A 25,411-nucleotide genomic window follows, 5' to 3' on the forward strand; every position below is an offset into this window, starting at 1 on the left:
AAGTAGAGGTGAGTCTGGGCTGAATATCGAGATTCTTGTACAACAAAAATACGCAAAAGTGAAATATAATAAAATTAAACCGGATAGGCGCCACCCGTGTCAAAACTGGCTGTCGCAGAAACAACGGAGCTATAATCGTTGAATCGTGAATCTCAAGCAATTGTAATAATTACAATTCGATTGTATCGAAAACCAATATATAAGCAAACGTTAAATCAATGAATCGACTAAAATAACAACATTTATCTACCTTTGAACTTCGAGTCACAACCTTTTGAGCGCAGAAGAGTGCAATCCGCAAATCTGTACTAGATAAAACACAACAAATAAATAAAAGGGTTAGTGAATCGCGCTGCACAGAATATTGCGAAATAGCAATGCTAACGTCTGACACGGAGACATACTAAAACTGTATAATGAATACTCAAAAAGAATCGATTCTTCGAATTAGGTTACACTAGTTTTATATGTTACGTTCTGTTAGGGTACCTACATTAACAAATACTTGTTTCTCAAATACCGGGTCATTAAAAATGAGGTTTTCGATTTCGATTGAAAATATTACTAAATTAATTTGTTTTAAGACCACTTCAGTTTGTACCTACCACTGAAAAAAAACTCAAAAAAATATGCGTAACTTGCCCTTTTCCGTATAAACCAGTTTTTCTAACAAAACAGAGCAACCGCTTACGATCTTAAATACAGAGACTAATAATTTACGACGTGGAGCATAAACAGAATTCGGTTGAGACTATAGTAATAATGGCGAGAAATTTACGTTTTTAGCATGCTTGTTGTTCTTAAAGAATAAATATTTAACTTGTAAAGAAAGCGCGCGGGGGCAGGTAAAAACCTTTCATTGTAACTTACTTAGTAAAAAGGAGTGCAGTTTAGTCGATTCATCGCGATTCCAGTTAGAAAAGGTGCAATATTGTTGACACCATTTGCAGTTTAAATGCGTTGGTTAATTACATTCAGTGCGAGCCCACTATCAGAATACTTAACTAGAAGGTAAATTCTTTTCAATTAACATTAATTAATTGAATTAGAGATATATTATTTGCAAGCATCGATAATCCTATATAAATCTGTGCGTGGTCTGATATGAATAAATGCAACGGATGGGGGCGTTGACCAGGGATAGATTTCGTAAATTAAAGTTACATATTTGTGTTTGTACTGTATTATTAATGGAAATTAAGCCGCGCGAAACTTTGCATTCGGTTGTCAATTAGTTGTAATTAGAAATGGGTTTGCCAATTACGCAAGCGGCTAGTAAATTATATTAACTTAGCTGAAAGAATTAATTAATTCGTTTTATTCTCCACTTATTGTTGAACCCATATTTTAATTTTTATCACTTCATGAATATGCATTGAAGTTTTTCAAAGAAAGTTGCAATGGTCTGAGGTTGGTTTTAAAATGTTTACTACGGCTGACAGTAAGGTTAAATAGTGCCTTAAATATTGGTTCTGTCAGAAGCATACCTTGGCTGAATTATGCCTATTGTAATAAAGATATTATTATTATTATTCTGTCAGTGGAGCCATCGAGCCTCCAACTCGGTTCTGTAAACCACTATCGACTTCAACCCCTAATACCAATCCGCATTCTCGTAGGTAATAGGTCCTGAGTACTGTCATTTATGCGTCCGCTCGCCAAACCGAAATTGAAAGGGGCACAGTCAACGACAAAAATGTGATCATAATATGCTCTCCTCCCGGCTCCATAATCCACACTTATCGGGAAACATAACATGGCATACAAACAATACAAACGACTCGGTTAGTGTTTATTCAGGAACACCTGACTGTGTAGCTCCTCAAATATTTTTTTTGTTTTCTTTCGACCTACTATTTACACAAAGCGCAGATTAACTAATAGTAATCTGAGTACAAAGGGAACAGGGAACATCATGTCATTAATTTGAGCCAAGTAGGAGTATGATGTGTTGCCTACGTTCAGCGTTCTAATGTAATTTGCAGTTTTTCAAATGCCCACTTAATAAAGACTTTAGACAACGAACCTTGAACACCTAAGAAAAATGATTTCTTTAAAATGAAGTCGCAATTAGATCTTTACTTATGTCGCAATTCAATATTTCGTATACAGAAAAACCCAATATATCGCAACAGAAAGCCATCAAAACCATTGAATTTCTAGTCATAAATCCTAGTTATAAATTCAATGGTACAATGTTGTTTGAAACAATATGCTCTTGCCGTTTGAATAAATTTCGAGGATGCATAAGTTCACATTAAAAAAATTATTTAATTAAAAATAATTGCACGTTAAAATGCTTGACTGATGAAAATACACTTCTCAAATATTCTCAAAAGGAAAAGTTTATTAATCAAAACTCCCTTATACGCCATCCATTTTCGTGATTCCGCTTTATAGTGGAAAGAGCTTTGTAGAACGTCACACTTTGAGTGTAGTGCCGCGCACATTTTCTCATTTTGTTTTGTTTCTGTCTACACTCGATTATTTCCCCCACTTCTCTAAATGTGGGTGTTCTCAACCCCCAAATCTCCATTTCAAAAGGGTTTTTAGGTATAATATTATATACTCAGATCAATAGTTCACCGTCGGAAGTAGTCGAGATGCATCGGTAATATCCGAATTCAGGCGTCAATAGATTGAACAATGTACTCCGATGACGAAAGGTAAAACTTATACACAGGTCTTACTGACATTCGTACAAGTACAAAAGATAGCTTAAAATCTTTCGATAAGAATATTTTGAGTGCAATAGAATTATGGAAAATTATTCCATGGATTCAAAGAAAACAATGGTGGATATGATGAGACTACTGCATTTTACAATCTACAGGTGTGCAATCTTTTTACATTCACCTCAGTTTACTTATTTTACAATACCTACATGGATTGGAAAATAAATAAATACTTAGGAATTTAGTGCTACCCTTAGACACAATTGAAGTGCCATGATAAAGGACCTGTTGACAGTATACTCTGAAACTTGTCCAATTTCCGAGATGTCCTTTTTACGACGGTGACGTTTAATTAATACTTGAGCCCTTTAACACAATTTGATACAATAATCGATAGTCCAACAAAATTATAGAACAATTTATGCATCTAGTGCTGCTAAAGTGATATAAGCGAACCACGTATATTTCGATCTACCAATGTTTATAGGTACACCTGCACCCTTACCTGCGCCTTTTAAATTATTATATTTTATGTTATGCAACAGCTTCGAAAGCAACGCGCTCGGGACGCTCAGTAAACTGCAGGGAGGTTAAATTGTTAGCGATCCAAAATCGGGTTGAAAGATTAGCCCAGGGCGCCACTAAAATTTAACGTGGGAATTCATCCAGAATGTTTAATTAGTGATGGTAGATGAAGTAGAATGCTTGGGTTACCCCAGGAACGTGAAAACAGGGGCGGATGCAGGGGGTCATGACCTCCCCCTCCCCCCAACCTTTGATAAATTTTTCATGTGTAATAAATAAAAATATAGTCGTAGGCCTAATATCATTAACTTTCGTGATACTAAAATGGTAAAATGGCCAAAAAATTTTCGGGGGAGAATCCGGACCCGGACCCCCCTTTTAATAATTTTTAATAATCCTGTGATCTGACGGGAATTTACATGTGATTGTTTGTAGGATTTTTTTCTTGTCTGGATTTCATGGCTACGCAGAGGGTAATCATAAATTTAAGGTTACAGCCACGTCTGAAATCAAAATTAACATGGAATCGTAATTTGTCGGTTGATCACCTCTTAAAGGATATTCATATTCGTATCCTAATTTAACAGTTAACTAACGTCACTATTTGTTCGTAACTAATTACTGTTAACTATTCGTTGTGTACCTACGCCGTATACTCTCAAAGATTTTTTAGATATATGGCGTATAGGTACTCTCAATCAAGGCTCCACTGGACATGATAATTATACATCAAGCGAATTATTGAAGGTCGTATGTTATCCACAAACACTTTTTTTTTACCAATTTAGAGCGCTGAAATTGCGTTTTGAGTATCAAATTTTGATAAATTTGTCAGGGGAAGACCCCCCCCCCCCGGTCGCGTTTTAAAGGGAACATCACAACCACCGGCTCAACTGAGTACACTCTCAAAGAAATTGATGGGAACATCACTGGGTACAAATAGATCAAAGCCTACGGAGGTACAGTCTCTTGTAAAAGTAATGTCCCTCGGATACCTACCACTGTAGCATAGGCAACCAACATCCCAGCCGACTAGTCCAAGTTGGATTTGCGGGTGTGGGAGGTAGGTAGGTATCTAATGCGGTTCGTTTTCAGCAGGTATTCCCACTTTGCCAAACTAAAAATAAGTTAGTAGAATGAAAATGAATGGCATCGATTTATTAGCTCAAAAGATCTGCGCTGCTTTAACGTATCCTTGGTTTAATACAATAGAAATTTTTACATTTCTTTCAATTGGTTTGGTGCATTTTAAATTTGGAAATTGTTTAGCTAAAATAATGACCTTTTACTTTTAATTTTTTCGAGTAGATTTTCTTCTAACAAAATAAATGTGATGATTTTGTCGTTTTATACTGACTACTGACATTGAAATTGAAGTCTCATTATTAATTACTCGGGCCTCCTAATGGAATGCGATTATCTGCACTGGAAGCGCAACAATGCCGTTCCTTTTGTAACTACTACCTCCCACTCCTTTCAAACCCCGGGATGGCATCCGCGGAAAAATTCAGCTGTTTTAATTATTTTTCCCTAATTTCTAATCATTTCACCTGCATGAAAAAGCCGGTTTAACTGGTAACTAATTTTTTTGTCAAAAAATATTATACCTATAACCTGGACTAAATATCCTTATAATACGCCTACCTACTCAAAAATATGCAACGTAAAAGCTCTCCTAAACTAAATTCGATATTAAATCAACCACGACCAAGTATCACAAATGCATATCATTTAATTTCTGATGCTAGTTACAAAAGAAAGGTATTGTTGCACAGTGCACTTGTAGGTCAATTAATCGCATTCCATGAGGAGACCTACTCGCAAGTAATTATTAATGACACTGGAATTTCAATGTCATTAAAGGACAAGAATATCACCTTTATTTCGTTAGAAGAAAACCTACTCAAAAAATTAAAAAGTGAAAGCCATTATTTTGTCTTAATAGTCTCTAGCTAAACTATTTGCAAATTTAAAACGCACCAAACCAATTGTAAGAAATGTAAAAATGTTTACTGCACCAAGCCAAGGATATGCAGCGCAGATCCTTTGAGCTAATAAATCGATGGCATTCACTTTTATTCTACTAACTAGTATTTAGTTTGGCTAAATGGGAATATCTGCTGAAAATGAACCGCATTAGATACCTACCTACCTCCCACACCCGCAAATCCAACTTGGACTAGGCGGCTGGGATGTTGGTTGCCTATGCTACAGTGGTAGGTATCCGAGGGACATTACTTTTACAAGAGACTGTACGTGACTCCGGTTTTGGATTTCTTCTTTTGTTCTAGGCGTTTATTGCATCGGGGAGAGCTCTCTTCCGCAACAGTTCGCAAATTACAAGATAAGATTTAAGCGTTTTTGTACTGCTACTTTTGCGTCTAATATCGTTTCGAATTTTGGTTCGTAATTAACTCAACCCTATAGTAAGTTTCGAAGATGGTTTTATGCCCAACCGCGAGGAATCACAAACCCTCTTTAATTTACAACCCTGAGCTAGCTGGCCGTTTATGCGGCAGGTTTCAGTCAAAGCACCGCCAGACTAATCTACCGTTATAAAACAGCTTGCGATCGATTACACGCACTGAACTCTGCTATACTGGAGTGCTCACTAGCTTGACAGACAATCGGCCGCTCTATGAATGCGCGTACTCGCGATAGAGAGTAGGGCAGATATGCCTCTTGTGACTAACTGGCGCCCCAAGCTTTCAAACGCATTTTCAAAGTCAGGACCGTATTTCAGGAACACTCACCTACGTAACATAACCAAAAGCATTTAAGAAATCCTGCCACTACTATCGTTAAAATCGAGAAAAAAATCATGATCGATAAAAAGAGAGGTCGAAATCTTATTCCAAAAACACCCTTGGCCCTACAAACTTTAACGCTAAAATTATTATGTCCCGCTCCTACACAGAATAAAAAAGATGGCCACTCAGTTAGATTATTTGTGTATTGATAATCGGGTCAGTAGTTATAAGAGACAAATCAATATGTAAGTGAAAGGAGAAGTTGGTTTTTTCAAATTATTCAATACATTGAGCGAATTTTAGCGAATTCTGAGCACGGTGTGATTTCATTTCAGTTAACGAGTCAATCCACTTTTCTAAGGAATTATAATCGAAGTAATAATTTTGAGCTAATCGATGGTAAAAAAATCTCTGTGGAAAAATTTCCGCGGTAATTAAACTTCAAGCGATTTATTATATGTACTAAGATCTTCAACCCTAGAATTGTAATTGTAATAAGGGCTTGAAACTTTTCTGAGCATTCCAAAGTGTAACGACACAACAGTAGAACATGGGCACTTTGCCCCTCCTCTCGGTATGGGGCATGACCTTGGGTTTCCCCCCATCTTGAGTTTTGAACTTTACCCCAACCCAAGGTCGTGCGCTTCTGTGAGATGAGTGCGTACAGAGCAAAACCAAAGCGTACCACCATAATTACATAAGGTGATGAGAGAAAGATGCTGTATTGCAAAAAATCTAAGCTATTTTTAAAAAATGACAAATTATGCATTTCAAAATTTTATAAAGATAAGGAAAAAGCTAGCAAGCAAAAAAAATTTACTATGTAAATATAACGTTACCCTAGCTAGCCCATGAAGTCGTTACTTTTTCAAGTTTCACACGTGAAAAGAGAGATTCACAGTTACTACTATAATCGCGTAACTTTAAGAGAAAGATGACAGTGAATCTGTTAAAATACTGATAGTAATAATACGTGTTTACGAGCGCGCTGAAATAGGCACTAACTACTTGAACTTAGACGCCTATTTCGCATTCGAAAACACGGTCATTGCACCGCGATTTCCCAAGTCATGGTCTTGGACTTTGACTTCGGGTTTCCCCCAAAATCGTCGCTGTCATTGGAATTTCTCAAAAACTGCGTGTTAGAACTTGTAAACTTTACTTATGTCTCAAAAGTTTTCGGAAAAAGTAAGTCAATTTTTTAAATCTTATTTAGTTTGTTTTTTAAATTTTAACAAAAAAATAATATTCTATACATATCTTGAATTCAACTAAATATTTACATGACGGGAAAAGTCCCGTGGTCTTCTAAGTTCTATGGTCCGTTATTTTTTAGCGCATTTTTGGTAACAAAAAGGAGCTTATCATTTCACTTTATCCGACTGGCTGGCTGGCTGGCTGGCTGGGCGGATTGAAAAACTTTTGATCTAGACATCGTAGAGAGGTCCGGTTTTTTGCATTATCTCCGTCTTGTCGAGTTATTGGCGCAATGGACATTCATTACGCCCGTAGTGGTTGCGTTTAATTAGAATTTGCGAAATAACTAACGCCGCTTGAAAACTTGTCCGTGCGTATATCGATTTTAAGCCGATCCGATTGACGTAGAGGAATGGCTTTTTTTATAAAATATACTTTTGGCATTGCCTAACTACGGTCACTAATATGACTTATCTAGGATAATTACTTCAAGGTGAAAACTAATCAAAATCATAACACGGTGATGAGTTTTACAGTTTGTGGTATAATTTTGGTTAAAAATATCGTATCCAGGTCTGAGCGGTTTTTAGCGTAACACAACGAAGTTGAGGTAACGCTTATGTGCTCGTGTTTCCGTCTGTCCGTCCGCCCGTCCGTCCGTCCGTTCCATCGAGATCTCGGCCCCTGGGACACCTAAAGACTTCGGGTTTTCGCTAATTGATAGCTGCTATGGTCTATATTTGCCCATTTCAGACAGTTTTATTGCACTCTCTATTTTGCGCAGACTGCGCATTGCCAACTTTCTTATTTATGGAGATATTTCTTTGAAATTTTAACCACACATGCTTCTAGTAAAGGCAAACATTGCGCACATACTAAAAATTATGTGTGCGCATGCGCAGTCCCTGCGCAATGCCAACTTTCCTATTTATGGAGATATTTCTTTGAAATTGGAACCACAGATGCTTCTAGTAAAGGCAAACATTTCGCAAATAGTAAAATTATGTGTAGACATGCGCAGTGACTGCGCAATGCCAACTTTCTTATTTATGGAGATATTTCTTTGAAATTTTAACCACAGATGCTTCTAGTAAAGGCAAACATGTCACACATAGTAAAAATTATGTAGACATGCGCAGTGACTGCGCAATGCGAACTTTCCTATTTACTGAGATTTTTCTTTGAAATTTTAACCACAGATGCTTCTAGTAAAAGCAAACATTTCACACATAGTAAAACTTATGTAGACGTGCGCAGTGACTGCGCAATGCGAACTTTCCTATTTACTGAGATTTTTCTTTGAAATTTTAACCACAGATGCTTCTAGTAAAGGCAAACATTGCGCACATACTAAAAATTATGTGTGCGCATGCCCAGTCCCTGCGGAATGGGGACTGCGCAATGCCAACTTTCCTATTTATGGAGATATTTCTTTGAAATTGGAACCACAGATGCTTCTAGTAAAGGCAAACATTTCGCAAATAGTAAAAATTATGTGTAGACATGCGCAGTGACTGCACAATGCCAACTTTCTTATTTATGGAGATATTCCTTTGAAATTTTAACCACAGATGCTTCTAGTAAAGGCAAACATTTTACACATAGTAAAAATTATGTAGACATGCGCAGTGACTGCGCAATGCGAACTTTCCTATTTGCTGAGATTTTTCTTTAAAATTTTAACCACAGATGCTTCTAGTAAAGGTAAACATTGCGCACATACTAAAAATTATGTGTGCGCATGCGCAGTCCCTGCGCAATGCCAACTGTCCTATTTATGGAGATATTTCTTTGATGTTGGAACCACAGATGCTTCTAGTAAAGGCAAACATTTCGCAAATAGTAAAAATTATGTGTAGGCATGCGCATGCGCAGTGACTGCGCAATGCCAACTTTCTTATTTATGGAGATATTTCTTTGAAATTTGAACCACTGATGCTCCTAGTAAAGGCAACAACTTGTTGATTGCAGCGTTATCGGAGATCGGGGATTTCATTGAGGCAACTGAAGACGTCTTGATTATGGGAGACTTTAATTTCCCATTAACTGTCGGAAATCGGGTAGAGAAATTTCTTCAAGAGAAATTCAATATAGTGATCATCTCTCCCCGAACAGTGACAACGAATGGCGGAACAATAATTGACGGAGTTTTTGGCAAAATGGTCAACTACACTGTTGATTGTTCGGTTTACGAGTCGTACTGTTCATACCATCGTCCAATTATTATTAGAGTTCGTGAAAATTAATAAAGAAATATATGTTTGCATAAACCTTATTTTATAATTAAAATTTTCTGATAAAATACTGATTGCTAATGCAATACTGATCCGTCACGCCAAAAATGCGCTGAAGTCTCATCGATGCACATACGAGGACTTTTGTAATTTTTTCTAACATGGCCCATCAGTCTTTGAACGTTAGCAACGTCGACTTCCCGTACTTTCTGGGAGATTCTGCGTCTTAACTGTCGGTTTCCCAACTCCCATCTTATACCTTTCTGCTCAAAAGAGACCAAAATTTTTCAATTTGCCTAGAGTGGGGAACATTTGAAGGGTTATCTGCCTTTGGAACGAAATTGATACCATTTGTGGCTAACCAGTTTCTTGTTCTTCTGGCGTAATGGCATGAGGCCAGAACATTATTAGGTCGTTGGGATGATGTGTATTTATAAAACTTTTCCAAGCCGCGGTCAAAGTCCAAAGTCACGACCTTGGAAAAACTCGAGGTCCACGAAGTTGGGGAAACCCGAGACCAAGGCCGTGACTTGGGAAATCCCGGGTCAATGACCTTAATTTGGAATGCGAAATAGCCTTCTAATTTCACTTAGTTTGGGGGTGTTCCAGCCCGCGCGTAAAACATAATATTACTACTAGTTATAACAACTTCACCATCATCTTTCTCTTAACGTTGCGCAATTAAAGTCATAACTGTGCATCTCTCTTTTTATGCGTGAAACTTGAAAAAAGTAACGGTTTCAAACATGAACTAAGATAACGTTATATGTATTTTTTTTGTTTTGGTTACTTGCTTGTTTGCTTTTTCCTCTTCATTTTGAAATTGTACGCACTCATGTCGCAAAGACCTTGGGAAAAAGTCAAAAACTCAAGATCATGACCTTGGAACTATGATCCAGTATCTAAGATTGGATCAAAGTTCAAGTCCACGCCCTGGGAAATCTCAGAGGTATGACTTTGGGAAATCCGGGGCAATGACCTTGGGAAATCCGATCATCACTGTGTGTGAAAACTTAAAGGTCATGCCCCAGTGGGGGGGGGGGGGAGTACTCGTGTTCTACTCGACCCACTACTGCAGCTACTGCGACACACGTCCCATCAATCAAAATTACACGGTCCAGATTGGTAAAATTTGGTTCCATCACATCTAAGCAGTTTTTTCCAAGGGTAACATCATCCACATGCGCTACATATTCCAGGCCGGCTTCTTGTCTGTGAATAGGAACTCCTTCATTATCCACTCAAACTACTCCATTCTTGAGATCTGTCGTAAACCCAAATTTTCTCATCAAGTTCACTTCCAAAATTCTTTTGGAATCCAATACCAATGTCGACCGTCAGCTTCTACACCATAGTCATTTGACCACCAGTTGTCGTCTTCACCCTCAGTTTTGACGATTGTCACTAGGTCAGATCTTACGCTGGTCTTTGGTGTACCCGTACATCCTACATATTTTTCCAGAAATGGAATGGACTTTAGATGACCGTCTCTGGCGAATAACTTAAAACACTTCCCACCTACCCCACTCTGGTTTTTCTTGGTGATTCTTCGCTGTACTATAGCTTCTTATATGCCCATTTTTACTACATCCCCAACTTTTCTCACTATTTTTCAATTCTTTTCTTCTGTACCAATTGCGCGTTTACAAAGTAAAGTAGATGGGTATAGTAAAACTTCGTTTGGTCTCTTTGTTACTGCTCAAAGAATGTACCACTGTTTCACACTTCCCTTTGTACAGAAAATAGCTGGGTCAACATATCGACATGCCAATTTAGCAATAGGATGTAGGTTCCTTTTTTATTCAAACCACATAAAGGGGATCCGTGTAGTATGTTCAAAGCTTGTTCTTGAAATTTTTCCGGAGAGATTGCTCAAATGCTGTCCTGCTTTACAATTCGATTGTGAAATCATATTCGTGTTGTGGTCTTCCAGTTCCATCAACCCCTGACGAAGGCTCATTCGGAAAAAAATTAATATAGAATTCTTCACGACGTGCGCCATCCGAAGGTTCCGAAAATTTTATAGGGCAGAATGTGTATCATCTTGAAGTACTGACGCATTATCAGAAAGCAATGGTTTTTATTAAGAGAAAAGAAACAGATTTTGGCATTCCTTCTTCCCATCTTAGAAGAAACATTTGCAAACAAACGTGATAATATATATTATGGTGCAGAATGCAGGGATTCTTGCTCCTTTGGGAATTCGGTCAAGGACTCTCGCGTTTGGTTTAGGTTTGCTAACTTGCTTTGAAATTTTACGAGAAACTTGTTATCTAAACCCTGAAGGTATTTCAATCTCATATGTTTGTTGAAGCTACGCTCGGTTTCAAAATGTTTGTATGGCAAACACTAAGGACGAGTGAAACTGATGTTTTGATCATTAAGTTCAGAAAAATGTTGACTGGTCAATGCAACATAAAACCACTTGGAGTGCTATTTGAGTTTCCACATGGACGGTCACTATATCAAAAATAACTAGTTTCCTGAATCTTCCAGAAAGACCATAGCCATAGCAACATACATCAGTGTAATAAAACGTATGCATAAGTGTATCAAAAAGTGATCTAAAACAGATTTCACAGGGTTAGCTACAATAGAAGTACTATGCGATCACAAATGAGTTGCTGTCGAGTCACCTTTGGAATTTTTGTTTACATGGGAAATCACATTTAACTTGAACTTCCAAAGGTGACTTGACGTCAATCCTTTTTTGATCCCTCGATATTTTGCAAGTATTTTCCTATCACGAACAATGGGGATTGAGAAATTTGTTGTTTTAAGGCCTTGACGAAATTCACTTAAAAAAAGTTGTAACAATCTTGTAAATAGCGTTGTAAATAAAAACGTGTCGTTGTGGTTGTGTAGGTACCACCAATAGAATAAATATATCAAACTATCAAAGTGGAGAAGAGAACTCTTACTTATTTTTCAAACGGAAACAATTGGATGAAACTTTTCCTATTTTGGCTATTTCAGGTAGGTATACCGATTATTTAATAATCAACTTTTTGTCGTAATGCTGATGGGATATTATCCAATGTGGTTTGAAATTGTATTAGACTGTAAATGCAATACCCACGTTTGGTTTAGATTGACGTCAAATAACCTTGTGCACATTCAGTATTGCGGTGTTGATTGCTGGTCCTGATCAATAAATCAACTAATTTCACCTTTGCGAATTACCGGCTACGATGCTGTTGGTGATAGGTATAGTATGAAAGCCGTTTGCACATCAAAAGCAGGAATTCGTAGGCATCATATAACAATACGGAATTAATATCTATAGCATATCGCTATTAATAAGTGGATATCGAAATAAAAGCTGATCTAATAGGCGGGTGCGTCTAATTTAAATCAACTAACAATGACTAGTGCTCGAGTGTGCCGCGTTTCATTTTAGTATTTCTGGTCGCATCTACACCTATGACAAATCGAGTTTTTCTGATTAAGGTTTGGATTTAGAGAATATAGGCAACTGGTGATGCACATGTAATTCAATGGGGCGTGCATTGCCTCTGAACTTCATTCACCATTCCATAAGCAAGGGGTGTATATGATCGGAAAAATATGTATTAGGTAGATAGATGTACAGAGCATAGTTTCCATACAATATAAACTGATATTTTGTCCATTAATATATGTTTATAAAATCTAGAAAACATGCGTCAAAAGAGTTCATACTTTAGGAATTAATTGCAAAAATTAGGGAGCATTTTAAGCAATACGAGTGTATGGGATCGGTAGCCTGAATACTTATCTATATTTTGGCAATTCATGTGAAGCTCAAAAGTTTTCATAATAAAAGTGGTGAATGAAGTTCTGAAAAATGGACATGTAAACTGGCGAAATGGAAATAAACTACGCAACTGTGACTAATATCGCGGTCAACAGTGTAGCTTCTTTCTCACAGAGGGTGCCACCAAGAGTTTTATGAAATCAGTAAAAAATACGATAAAGACATATGAAATAAGCACTATCTTGCGATGGACTCGTTCTTACTTTTTAACTAGGCTAGTACTGTGTAATGGGGATAATAAAAGACAAAAATTTACGAGCAAAAAAAACTAGCAGGCTATGTAAGTTGCCTATGTTAAATCATTTAGCGATTCTCTTTCAAGGTTGAACAGAGCGTGTAATAGTAGAATTTGCTGACACTCCTTGCTTCGATATTTATTTGGTTTCCCTTTCCTATTCATTGCAAACGGTGTAACTACCCTCTACCTATCGTTGTATGAAATAAATAATAGAAATGGGGATAGGTAACATTCCTTTACAACAAATATCAAAATTTTTTTTAGAACAAAGGGTTTAGTTGTTGTATATTGTTGTTGATGTCTGGCAAGCGGCGACCTTGTGTGGGTGTTTATTTGTAATGCGATTTGTTTGACCGTCTCCCTTATTCTTTATCTTTGCTTATTGCAGATTAAAATACCGTAAATTTATAATCCATACTTTGTTGCAAATAAAATTTTTTGAACTGCAATTAAAGCTCTTTATTCAATGATAGTACCTATTATATATTAGTAGATATTAGTTTAGTGTAATGTGTAATAATTGACTTATACAGGGTGATTCAAATTCGAGGGCCACCATGGGGATCTCGGGAACTGTAAGAGATAGGTAGGTAGGTAGTTTACATTTGACAAAGACAAAATCCAGTTTTGAAACTGAAAAAATTCCGACTACTTTCGGAGAAAAATGAAATTTTACAAAATCGTTTTTATTTTTTACTGAAGTTATTAAAATAGTTATTTATATAACAAGAGCGCGAAGTTCAATTTCGCGTATTGAGACTGAAGGTATTTGGACGAGGCGAAGCCGAGTCAAAATACCTATCAGTCAAATGCGCGAAATAACTTCGCGCTAGCGTTATATACAATATTTTTTCTACAACTGAACCGATTGTTAATTAAATTTGCTGTTTAAGTTCAACTTTGTCACGTGCGCGAAATACTTTTTTCACTGTTGACGATTTCGCGCACGTTGTCAATAGCAACCTTACTTATTAATTAACCGTTTAAAAATCTAGTACTTCGCGTTTCGAAATCCGTCAGAAAATGACAGGTTTTTTGACAGTTGTAGAAAAAAGATATTTCAAAATAAATGACACATTATTATGACTACTTTTTTCCCTCTACAAGATGGTACTTTTAAATTTTAAGTTTGACGTTTCGTCTCCAGTCAACCATCAACCATCTTTGTTTTTTCTTATGGAAGCAATTTTGAATGTTTGTGTTATTTAATAAAGAATTTTTTTCTGATTTCAAAAATATAAAACATCATCTATTTTTAATACGAAATAACGCTATTAATTCGTAAAAACGCAAGAAACTACTACGTACGTTACTTAAGACAGTTTTGTAGGCAAATTTTACAAACATTAAAAAAACTGATGTGTACATTTTTGAAATCAGAAAAAAATTCTCTATCAAATGACACAAAAAGTAAACATTAATTCCATAAGAAAAAAACAAAGTTGATGATAGTTAACCGGAGACGAAATGTCGGATTTAAAATTTTAAATTAGCATCTTGTAGAGGGAAAAAAGTAGCCATAATAATGCGTCATTTATTATTAAATATCTTTGTAAATAACTTCAGTAAAAACAAAAACGATTTTCAAAATGGATATCTCCGAAAGTAGGCAGAATTTTCAGTTTCAAAACTGCATTTTGTTAAGCATCAAAATACATAACTTTGCCAAATTTAAACTACCTACCTATCCTATCTCTTACAGTTCCCGAGATACCCATGGTGGCCCTCGAATTTGAATCAGCCTGTATATTACTAATTTACAAAAGACCATCCCTCGAATTTAAGACATGGGGAAGAGAGATACAAATGGGTATAAACGCCTAAAAAAATTTAAAAAAAATCGGTATACCGTATGTCCCCGGATTGACCTTACAAGAAGAAAAACTTTTACTATACTTTTTGACAAAAATGCATTCTCCATAAAAGCTTTTGCTTGTTCTAATTCGAAATTTCACTAGCGTTTCAGAAAAAAATACAAAAAAAAACGAAAATATGGTTGAACTTTTTCCAAGTCCTAAAAGTCAAAACGCGTCTCTACTGTAATAACATTTCGTTAGTTACAGTCTTGCGAGTTGGTCGTTCCCTGTTATTTGAATAGGTACTCGGATCGTCATAAGCATAAGTATAACAAACACACTTCGTAATGACATTGAATAAAAACCTCTTTATTCAATGGTAACAATGAAAAAGAATTGAATTTCCAAAGGTGTTTTCTTAGATGTCGGCTTTTTACCGTTAAGTGAAGGAATCGAGAGTTTTACTAAGGGCCCTTCCAAACAAAAAGCCCCTGTCGCCACTTGTGATCCAATTTTCCCACCTTAATTTTGAAAGTCCCCCATGCCAATAATTACGCGATTTTTACTTGATAAGTTACGTTACAAGCGTTGATTATTCTCCTCAAGTTGTGTGCGGTAGAGAGCTAATGATAATTTTGTTAACCTAGCAGTCTGTAAGGAACCGTGAACGACCTCGCGTTTGTGTTTTGTATCTTCTTGTCGTGTGGTTATGCAATTCAAATTGCATTTTTGTTTAAAGCTCCCTCTGCGTTGTTTGGGGCCCACTTAAAGAGAGTATAATGATTTAAATATTTGTATAGAAAACTGCTGTAGTTACGCTATTCATTATTAGGTACCAGCACATTCTAACGAAAAAAACTTTGTCCTTTATTATGGGTACTTCTCTTTTCAGGCAATCCCAGCCCTTTAATCTTCTATAGATAGACACAGTATGACAGACAATCTTCTTATTCGTACAAAATACATAATTATGTAGATATTTCCATTTCCGTGTAAATATTAACTTCTGTTTATCTGGAAAATGTCACGGAGTCGATCTAATTCAAAGGTCAACCAATTAGATGCAAACTGAAAACCAACCCTTGAAACAAAGATTCAAAGATTACGGAGTTCCTTATATACAATGTTGGCAACTTCACAACCACAGTGTCCGGTGTAAACACACCGCGTTCACAACTTATGCAAAGCCCCTGCGACCTGACCTGAGAGATGTAAGTCAAAGTAGTTCTAATGCGGTAAGCGTTTCCTATCGTTTGACAAGTTTGAGATCAAAACAATAGTTATTTACATATAATAACTCATGAAAGTGGTCGTTTACATGGCGCAGCGTCCGAGTATCTCTTTGTTTAATGCCCCCAAGTCAGGTGGACTCACTTTCATGACGTATTACGAGTAAGTATGTATAAAATTTTACCTGAAACCGCAACATGTAGATAACTTTTCCAAGTTAAATTATTCATATGTGTGAAATTTTTATACCTAATCACGCATGCTAAAATCACTTTATTTAATTGTTTCCATAGAGATTTCAAAATAATTAAAACAATCAGTGTCATTTTTAATGCAGTTTGCAGTTTATGCTTTGTACTTTTGAACTATACAGTCTTTATAACTAGGTACAAAAGCGGGTATCAGTGAAGAAGAGCACCTACGCGAGACGTTGTTATAATGTAGCCGAAGCTGCGGCCACCGTAGTGCAATATTCGCTCCCCACAAAGTCAAGAAAGAGGTACGAAAAGGCGTATAAACCTTTGAATGACTGGCGTAAAACTAAAGAAATAAATAATCACTTCCACACATATTCCATTAATTGTTAGTAATTAAACAACCATTATCCTTTGTGTAGGTATATTAATATTTAAAAATATCCACATAGTCTGCATTATAATTAACTTATTCAATGAACGATCTAATTGTTATTTTGCATGTACTAGGACTGTACTAGGAACTTTCTAATATCAAAATAGCCCTGAAATTTAGATTTTCTTGACGGTTTCAGGTAAAATAAGTTTTCTATTTTCCCGCATGGAATTGACTGCGCGAATTGAGCAGCACCAATCGGCTAAATTAACTGCCATTCTTTTGTGCTTAGTTTATGGTGGTTTGTGCCGTATAAAGGTGCGTATACCTATACATATCCGAGCCGAACCGTTGGCGAACTGCTCGCAAACTGTTCTTTGAAGTTATTTTTACAACGAACTTCCAATAAAGGTGCGTAAAACATATGCGAGCCGAACGGTTCATGAACCGCTCGCGAACAACTGGTTCGTTAGATTAGGACGGGATTTGAAAGCGTTCGCGAACCGTATCTGAGCGGTTCGTGGCGAACCGATTCCTGTCGGTTTTTTTTGACGAACACAAAAGGATTTGCAGTTCATACTGGGGACGTGTTTGTGTGATGTTCGTTGTTTTTCTTCCGCTCGCGAGCTTTAAATATGGAGTGGCTGGTTTGCGGCTGGTTCGGCTTTATCATGGATCGTTGGAAGTTCGTTTTAAAAATAATTTCATAGAACAGTTTGCGAGCAGTTCGCGAACGGTTCGGCTCGCATCTGTATACGCACCTTAACGTTTATTACCAAATCCACCCATTCGACAATACCGGCCAATTCAAAACGCAACTGTCTTCACGTATCAAACGAAAGCACACAGTACAGATCTAAGGTTTGCTAACAACTCAAAAGTTATATACACGCTGTTTCACGCAAACCGTTCCCTAAAGAGTATTTAGGCTATTATTAAAATCTGAAAATTTTCTCTTTCACTTCCGGTTTTACCGGATGTGGAAGGCAACATTCTTATTTTAAATGGAACACCCTGTATTTTATCGCATTTTCGAAATCTACATGAAAACGTTGTTTGATATCACATTTCCTATACCCAGCATCAAAGGATTGCAAAAACGTTTTTTGACTGCTTTTCGCATCGTAGGCGTTTCATCAAGTTGCAACGAGTAGTTTTCCCCAGGTAATGTTTCCAAGAACGGTTCAATCACATACACTAACACCCTTAAAGGAACCTGTTCAACACTGTTTTGAAACAAAAAAACGCTTAAATATACAGCAATATTATAGCGATATCACTTGGTCGTGCGAACGTGCATATGGAAAGGGCTAATTCTTTGGCATATATTATATAAACAAGGTCCGCAAACGCTACGTTACCAATCTACAGGGTGTTATAGTTTTACCGTACGTTACAATGTAAACCTTTAATTTATAAACATACGCAAATACAAGATAATATTTTCAAAGCCAACTGTTTAAATTAATAAAAACAAGAGATTATCCAAATAAAGCCAGGGTCATTTTAAAAATTATACTTTCATTTAGCCAACTACCGAGAATTGATTTTTATTTTTTTTTCTTGATAACGGCCACAGATACAAAAAAATTACAAGAGACAAAAAGTTTCTAAAAAAAATCTGAAAATGAAATTCTTGTTTCACAATCTACCAGTGGTGCACCGAAAACAATCCAGGGGTAGAAAACGAAACATGACCTCTGCAAAAAGTACACTCTGTAGATTCGCACCACCATCGACATGACCAATGATGTAAGTTCTTTAACGTAACCATATTTCAAATAGGTAAATACCTCAGAAAGTACAGGAGATGTGTCATTATAGCCGATTTCGATAAGGGCTACGGGACAATGGCGGTAGCTGGTAGAAAACAATTCTTTTCGTTGGGACCCTTAATTAGAATACCAAGACGGATAAAACCAGTGTCTAACACTCCCCGTCCACCCCCACCCATCGATCTCAATCCACACCTTCCTATGTAACAACCAATTTCTATCAATGAGACCTCTCATTACCATCTCATTAATTGCATATCTTGTGTTTTGGTGGAGCTATAATCTCAATGACATCATAGATTAAACGAACTGTTTAGGCAATTGGGGCAATTAATGAAGCCACAAACGAACACAATTCTAAACAAGTATTGTCAATTGTGCACAACTCTTGTGCAGATAAAGCGCATTTTTTAAAAACCGAAATAGCTTTTGTTTTGACATCACCAATACATATATTTCTTGCAGACGTCTCAATCGCTCTTTGTGAGTACCCTCTTCCGACAATCCGTTCTTGAGGTGTAAGGGAATATACCCGATCTCGATAAGAGGTCGAGGAGGAGGGTTATGGTTGGTAGAAATTATTTCCTTTCGTTGAGACCTTTCATTAGAGTACCATGAAGGATAAAACTAGTTCCCCCCCCCCCCCCCTCCCCTCCCCGTACTATTGATAAGAGGACAGAAAGAAGGGCAGTAGTTGGTAGAAAACGGTTCCTTTCGTTGAGACCTTTAATTAGAATACAATGAGAGATAAAATTAATTTTTACCAGAAAGTTATAATTTGTAACACAATTTATTTCGGATGAGACATTTCATTAGAATGAATACATAGAAGGGTAGAACATGGCTCTACACTCTAGCTCTCACACTAGCATATTCATAGGTTTTATCCAATCGATCCAATCCTAACTATAAAAGAATCCAACTCGCAAAGGAAAAGCAGCAATCCACCGCAGTTCTAGAGACCTGCGTCGATTTGTGTAAGATTTATATTTTTCTTTACAACAGGACCACCTGCAGGAAGCATTTTCCGTTGTCGAAGAGATCAGGAGATAAATATTATTGTCCGGAAGATCGCCGACCAATCGCAGGCATTCTTCACGCCTACGCATAATCGAGAATCACCAATATACGACCTATCAACATTAGCAAAGAGTATATACTCTTTGACATTAGTAACAGGCCGTAGGAATCTCCACCTAAGAAGATCGAGAGTGCAAAAAGGAGATTACGATTTTGTCTAGTTTTTATTCTGTGTGCACTTTTATTTGAGCGGACCAATTCTCTAAAATTTTGCGTTGTAGTGTGCCGAATATTTAGCCCGCCGCGTAGTTAATAATTTTGCACAGTAATTCTTTACCCAACTGTTTGTTTTGACTGTCAAGGTCGAAATTTATTTAATCTACTGAGGATTTTAGTAGCCGCATTTTTCCATTTACGAGCTCCCAGCGAGTTTATAATTTTGCGGTGTCCGTCCGTCCGTCCGTCCGTCCGTTAGCACGATAACTCATAAACGAATGGACCGATTACGGTGAATCTTTGCAGGTGGATTCTTTATCAAATTTTCATATCGGAGTTCGTAAATTGGCAATGTAGACCAAAAAATAAAGTAGGCCCTTTTGATATCTCCGTTGGTTATGAACCGAATTGCATGAAATTCAATATGCGCATAGCTTTAGCCATATAAAACACAATTCCAAAAGTTATTATTATTTATTATTATTTATTTATTATTATTATTAGTTGAGCCTAATCAATCAGCATTCACAGTGCCCTTTGCGCATCTCGACCATTTACAGACCGAATTGCGAACTTTCTTATTTCATTTAAATGAAATTTGATACATAGCCACTTGGAATAAAAGCAAATTTAACGCCAGTTTCAAAATTTGGTTTTGCGCATACGCAGTGCCAACTTTCTTATTTATGGAGGCATTCAAATGAAATTTCATACAAATACACTCTAATAAAAGCAAAACTAACATCAGGTTTAAAATTTGGCTTTGCACATGCTATAGCCATACCCAGGGTCTCGTTTGCTATATTTGTTTAATTTATTACTATTTAGTATTTGTAGGGAAAAATTGCTTTTTCGGAAAAAATGATGAGTTGCGGAATATAGCGTGATTGGTTTAGGCACAGATATACCTTACGTATATCTGTGGTTTAGGTTACAGATAAGATTCTGTTTATTTTACAGTCGCCGTTATCGAGGTTGCTGCGTTGAGTAGATTTATGGCTGTCAAGCAATCTGATTGGGTGGAAAAATTAGTTTTATCGGTGGAAAAAGTATGCGTCCCTGAATGGGTGTCTGTTAAATAGGAACAGTAGTGGAACGGGAGAGAAAATTATCGTGAAGTGGTCAGCGCAGTTAAGTCGGTTACCTATCATTTAGCGTAGGCTGCGTAGGGTGTATTTGATTTATGTCGCGAGCGAAGTTAATTTAACCCCCTGTAATTTATTATAGAGTGGATTTCATTTCGTGTTAATCGAATTCGCGTCGAGAACTTAGGGCAGTTAAGTTCACCTGTAATTTTTAGAGCATTTTTTCAAATTTATTTGTAAAAAGGTAGATTTTCAGCTCAGTTTGGCTGGCCGGCAGGCTAGCTAGCAGCAAATATCTTTATTTATTTATTTAATTTGCAAAGTATGTTTACAGTTTACAAGTCAGACCAAATATTGTTCTGATTGTGGCCTTTTGTATTCTAAATTCTAAATAACTTCTTGTGTTCTGAACTTTTTTATTTATTTATTTATTTATTTATTTATTTATTTATTATCCCTCTCTTGTTCTGGGCCCTCAACAGGCTTGCGCCCAATTACAGAGTGATCCGCATAAAGCTTTTTAGAGATGCCTCTGCAGAAGGTCTTAAGTTGTTCTATACTACTCCGAATTAGGAAAACTGCAGGAAAACCTAATTCGGAGTAGAATGCTCGAAACTGGTCCATAAAGCCATAAAGCCGGTACTTTGACCCCAAAAAACTACACCGAACCTCACCCTACTTTCAAAGTTAGAGTGGTAAAGCAGTTTTAAAATTCAGATAGTGTTTCATGACTCCAAGTGAGATAATTTATATGTGCAGACCATTTTAAATCGTCCTGGATGGTTATCCCTAAACATTTATTTCTTTTAGGAGCTGCCATAGAAGAACGCTTGTAGTAAAACAACGAATGTTATACGTGTACCCATGGCCTAATAAGAGTATTACCGGGCCGTGTCAATAACTTTACTCGTGCTTCTTCGAGGGGTAACCGACTTCAAGCGCCCAAAAGTTACCTTGGGGTGCGAATTTTGTTACGCGGTTTAAAGTTTTTCAAATCACGAATCACGGGCTCGCTTTCTCGTGTCGCCAATAAAAGCTCGAACTATGAGAAATGTGTCAAACATTTAGTGTTACCTATTTTGTGGAGGGTTTTATCGAAACCTACCAAAATGGCGCATAGGAGTGTCAGAAGTGGGTACCAACGAAGAAAATGTGGCATCCTCCGATATGATTTGACTGATGGTGGTGCCAAAACTTCAAACGAGGATAATAGTTAATTGTAGTGCTACAGAAGAAAGTGAAGTTTTTCAACTCGAGTTCAAAGTTTGAGACATGAGCGTAGCGAGTGTGCAAGGTTAGTCGATTGTGTCTTTTTACGGCACAAACCTCCACCAAAGTAGTACTAATAAACCCTTAAATCAGATCTAAAAAAGCGGCAGAGTACCTCGGTGTGACCCTACGGAGTCATTGGATTTGACCCAGTTTCAATAAGCTTGTTACATGTGGTACCTATGTGAATAATACAACAAGAATTGTTATCTTTTTTTGAGTTCCACTACATTTTTATGAACTTTAGCTTATTACAAATTGTAATACATGATCTTTCTAGAATTTTTAATTTTTAATCGATAAACAATCTACAAAACCGTTTTCGACTGTGAAGAATCTATAAACACCGTGTTTTCCAATTGCCTGTCTAATTCCCGAACTAATTTTTGTAACTTGACAAATTGTACATTTAACTTCTACATTAATAAAGAATAATTTGATTTTTGACACATATCCTACTTGTCGCATATTACTATAACTGTCACTTGGTTGCTAAGCTGCTAAGCACGTTGCTATGATACACTTACCGCCCTACGTTGGTAAGTGCACCTTACCGCCTTGAAAATGAATTAGTAAGTAGCCGACAATAACCGATCGTGCAAAAAAGAATATTGCCATATTATTGGAGTTGACGTTTTACTTTTTCATGATTACGGACCACCTTAAAATATCGCTCTAAAATTTTAATATTCATATTTCGTATTTTATAATAACTTACAGCTAGAGCCTAAACGTTTTATCGCTTATTAACGAGGTCATAGTTTTGCGGTGTCTGTCTGTCTGTTCACCACGAAAACGAGTCGACCGATTAGCGCTAACAATGAAATTTGGCAGGTTGATTCTCTATCAAGTTTGTAGATCAGAGTTTGTGAATTTGGCAATGAAGGGCAAAAAATAAGGAAGGCTCTTTTGACATCTCTGTTAGTTATGAACCGAATGCATGAAATTCAAAATGGGCCTAGCTCCTAGCTTTAGTCATACAATACGCAGGCGCTCGTTTGCTATATTTGTTTAATTTATTTTAGGGTAAAATTGTTCGAGCCCACCGCGTACATTGTTATTATTAGGCAATCTTTAAAAAAGGTACAATTTATTTGATACCGATATCGTTCTGGTACTCAGAAAGTGAAACACCAACACCACAGAGAATAAGAAGAGTTTGCAAACAATCGCTTGGTTTGATAGCTTGGCCTCTTGAGTTGAGTAAAGGATGTGAGGTAGGGTAGGTACGTTTTCATTGTCGCAATTCGGTCAACGGCCAACGGCTACAACGCGAACTCAACTGGTCAGTTGTGTGTTACTCTTATCTTTATTATTGCGTCACATTTTCATTCAAATGCAAGGCGCAAATTGATGCTGGAATTAAGAGGGGTGGCGATAAGCGCGGTAAAAGGTGAATTTCGATTAATAGCTCCACAAAAAGCTTAGACTAGGTATATTTAAAAATGACGAGCAGTCTTCGCGAGCAATTGTAACGGCTGAAACTTGTAACTAAATTACAATTAACTGTACTTTATTCACCGCTTCTCACGATACTTTGCAAATTCAAATACTCTGCCGTAAATACAATTTCTAGCCAGCCCGCACCGACGTACCTAACGGAATTGTTCAATTAAATTGCCTTCACATTGTGACTTGATAACAAGTAATGGAAAGAGGCAAGTAAGGTAAAGTCGTTACGAAAAAACACCAGCGGCTTCGCTTTTTAATAATAATAAATTGTAATTTATAAAAGTACAAAAGTTCTCCGTTTTCCGTTGGTAAGCGTATGTGAGGGGGAGCTTAGCTTTGATAGATTAAAGATGCGACAAAGGTAAATGACCTCATTCCGTACGGTGACAATTTCGCAAAGTGTTTGGAGCACTTTTACTTTTTCCGCCGATACTTCAGGAAGTGTCGGCGTAGGTCTAGGTAATGGCTCTAAATCTAATTACGCCGATCCGTTCCGTTAATAACGTGCACATCTTTTCTAATTCCTTGACCAGCTCCGGTGTCCGGGGGCTCCGGAGGGTTCTACGTCACATAAACGCCTGGTGAACTTTCCGGCGACGCGTGCGCAAGCTTCAATTTGCTTATTGTGTACTGCAGTTACGAATAGAGCACAGTATTCAATCTGTTTCGCTTCCTTTCAAAGGATTTATCCTAAATGAGTCGCTCTAACCTGTATTATGTATTTTTAATTTTTATTGCAAAACTCGCATAAAGCGCGCGCCAATGGCGATTATTTGATTTATTCTTAGTGCCAACATTCCATTTATACTTTACCTATATTTTTAGAGATCGCGTGTGATTAAGAATGTTTATTTTGAAAATAAAAATAAATTCTACGGCTAAAGTGAGTGGTGCCGTTACGAGAACCGAATCGGTTTTAAATTTCTACCTGTTTCGAAGTTGATCCGCGAAACCGCGCAAATTTGGAATTGGATGCCCAAATACGTACCTACTTTGAGAGAAAACCAGGGTGCAACAGATTTAAGGTGAATATTTATACCTAAGCGATACATATTTGATTTCTAGTCGAATTAGTAGGTGTCTGGAGGTACCTGTAACATATTTTTCTAAAATATAAATCGAAAGTAGGTGTTGCACGCAACGTTCTCTTTATTGCGAAAATGAGTCTTACGAAAGTAAGCATACGTGCCACGGCAGTGGTCGAGATTAAAAAGTTTTCCGGCAAGTTTTCGAAAAGTTTCTTGGAGGCATTTTTTTAAAATTCGACCCATTTTCTTAAGCGTGTGAATGGGGAACTGACAACTTGTTCAACTGTTGCTGGGCCTTCCACCTGCACAGTCTGCAGCCCATAACTCGCAGGTGTTAGGCTAGAGAACGGTTTACAAACAGAAATAGGGAAGCTGTTTTGATAACTCGTTTATTTATTTTTGGTCGCTTTGATATGATATCGCACAGCAATGCGCAAAGGCGAAGGATTGTGGAACGTGTAATTTTTTTACAAGCTTCAATCGATGTGAAAATATTTGGTTGACTACTAACGTGAGCGAAGGAGGGACGTATCTAACCTCTTTCCTAGGAAGGAC

At 37.0% G+C, this 25,411-nt stretch overlaps 1 protein-coding gene across 4 annotated transcripts in view; it reads left to right on the forward strand.

The window, feature by feature from the left end:
- The window catches only part of LOC116171098, a 55,592-nt gene that overhangs the window by 7,710 nt on the left and 22,471 nt on the right, over positions 1 to 25,411 (forward strand). The window contains exon 1 of one of the 4 annotated variants that reach the window (XM_031487766.1): positions 24,466 to 24,853. The exons of the other annotated variants lie outside the window; for them this stretch is intronic. The gene's annotated coding sequence lies outside the window, so the exon portion shown is untranslated. Of the gene's footprint in view, positions 1 to 24,465; positions 24,854 to 25,411 lie in introns of those variants that run through there. 4 annotated transcript variants of the gene reach the window in all.

The sequence above is a fragment of the Photinus pyralis genome, unplaced genomic scaffold (assembly GCF_008802855.1).
Source record: "Photinus pyralis isolate 1611_PpyrPB1 unplaced genomic scaffold, Ppyr1.3 Ppyr1.4_LG5, whole genome shotgun sequence".
NCBI lineage: Eukaryota > Metazoa > Arthropoda > Insecta > Coleoptera > Lampyridae > Photinus > Photinus pyralis.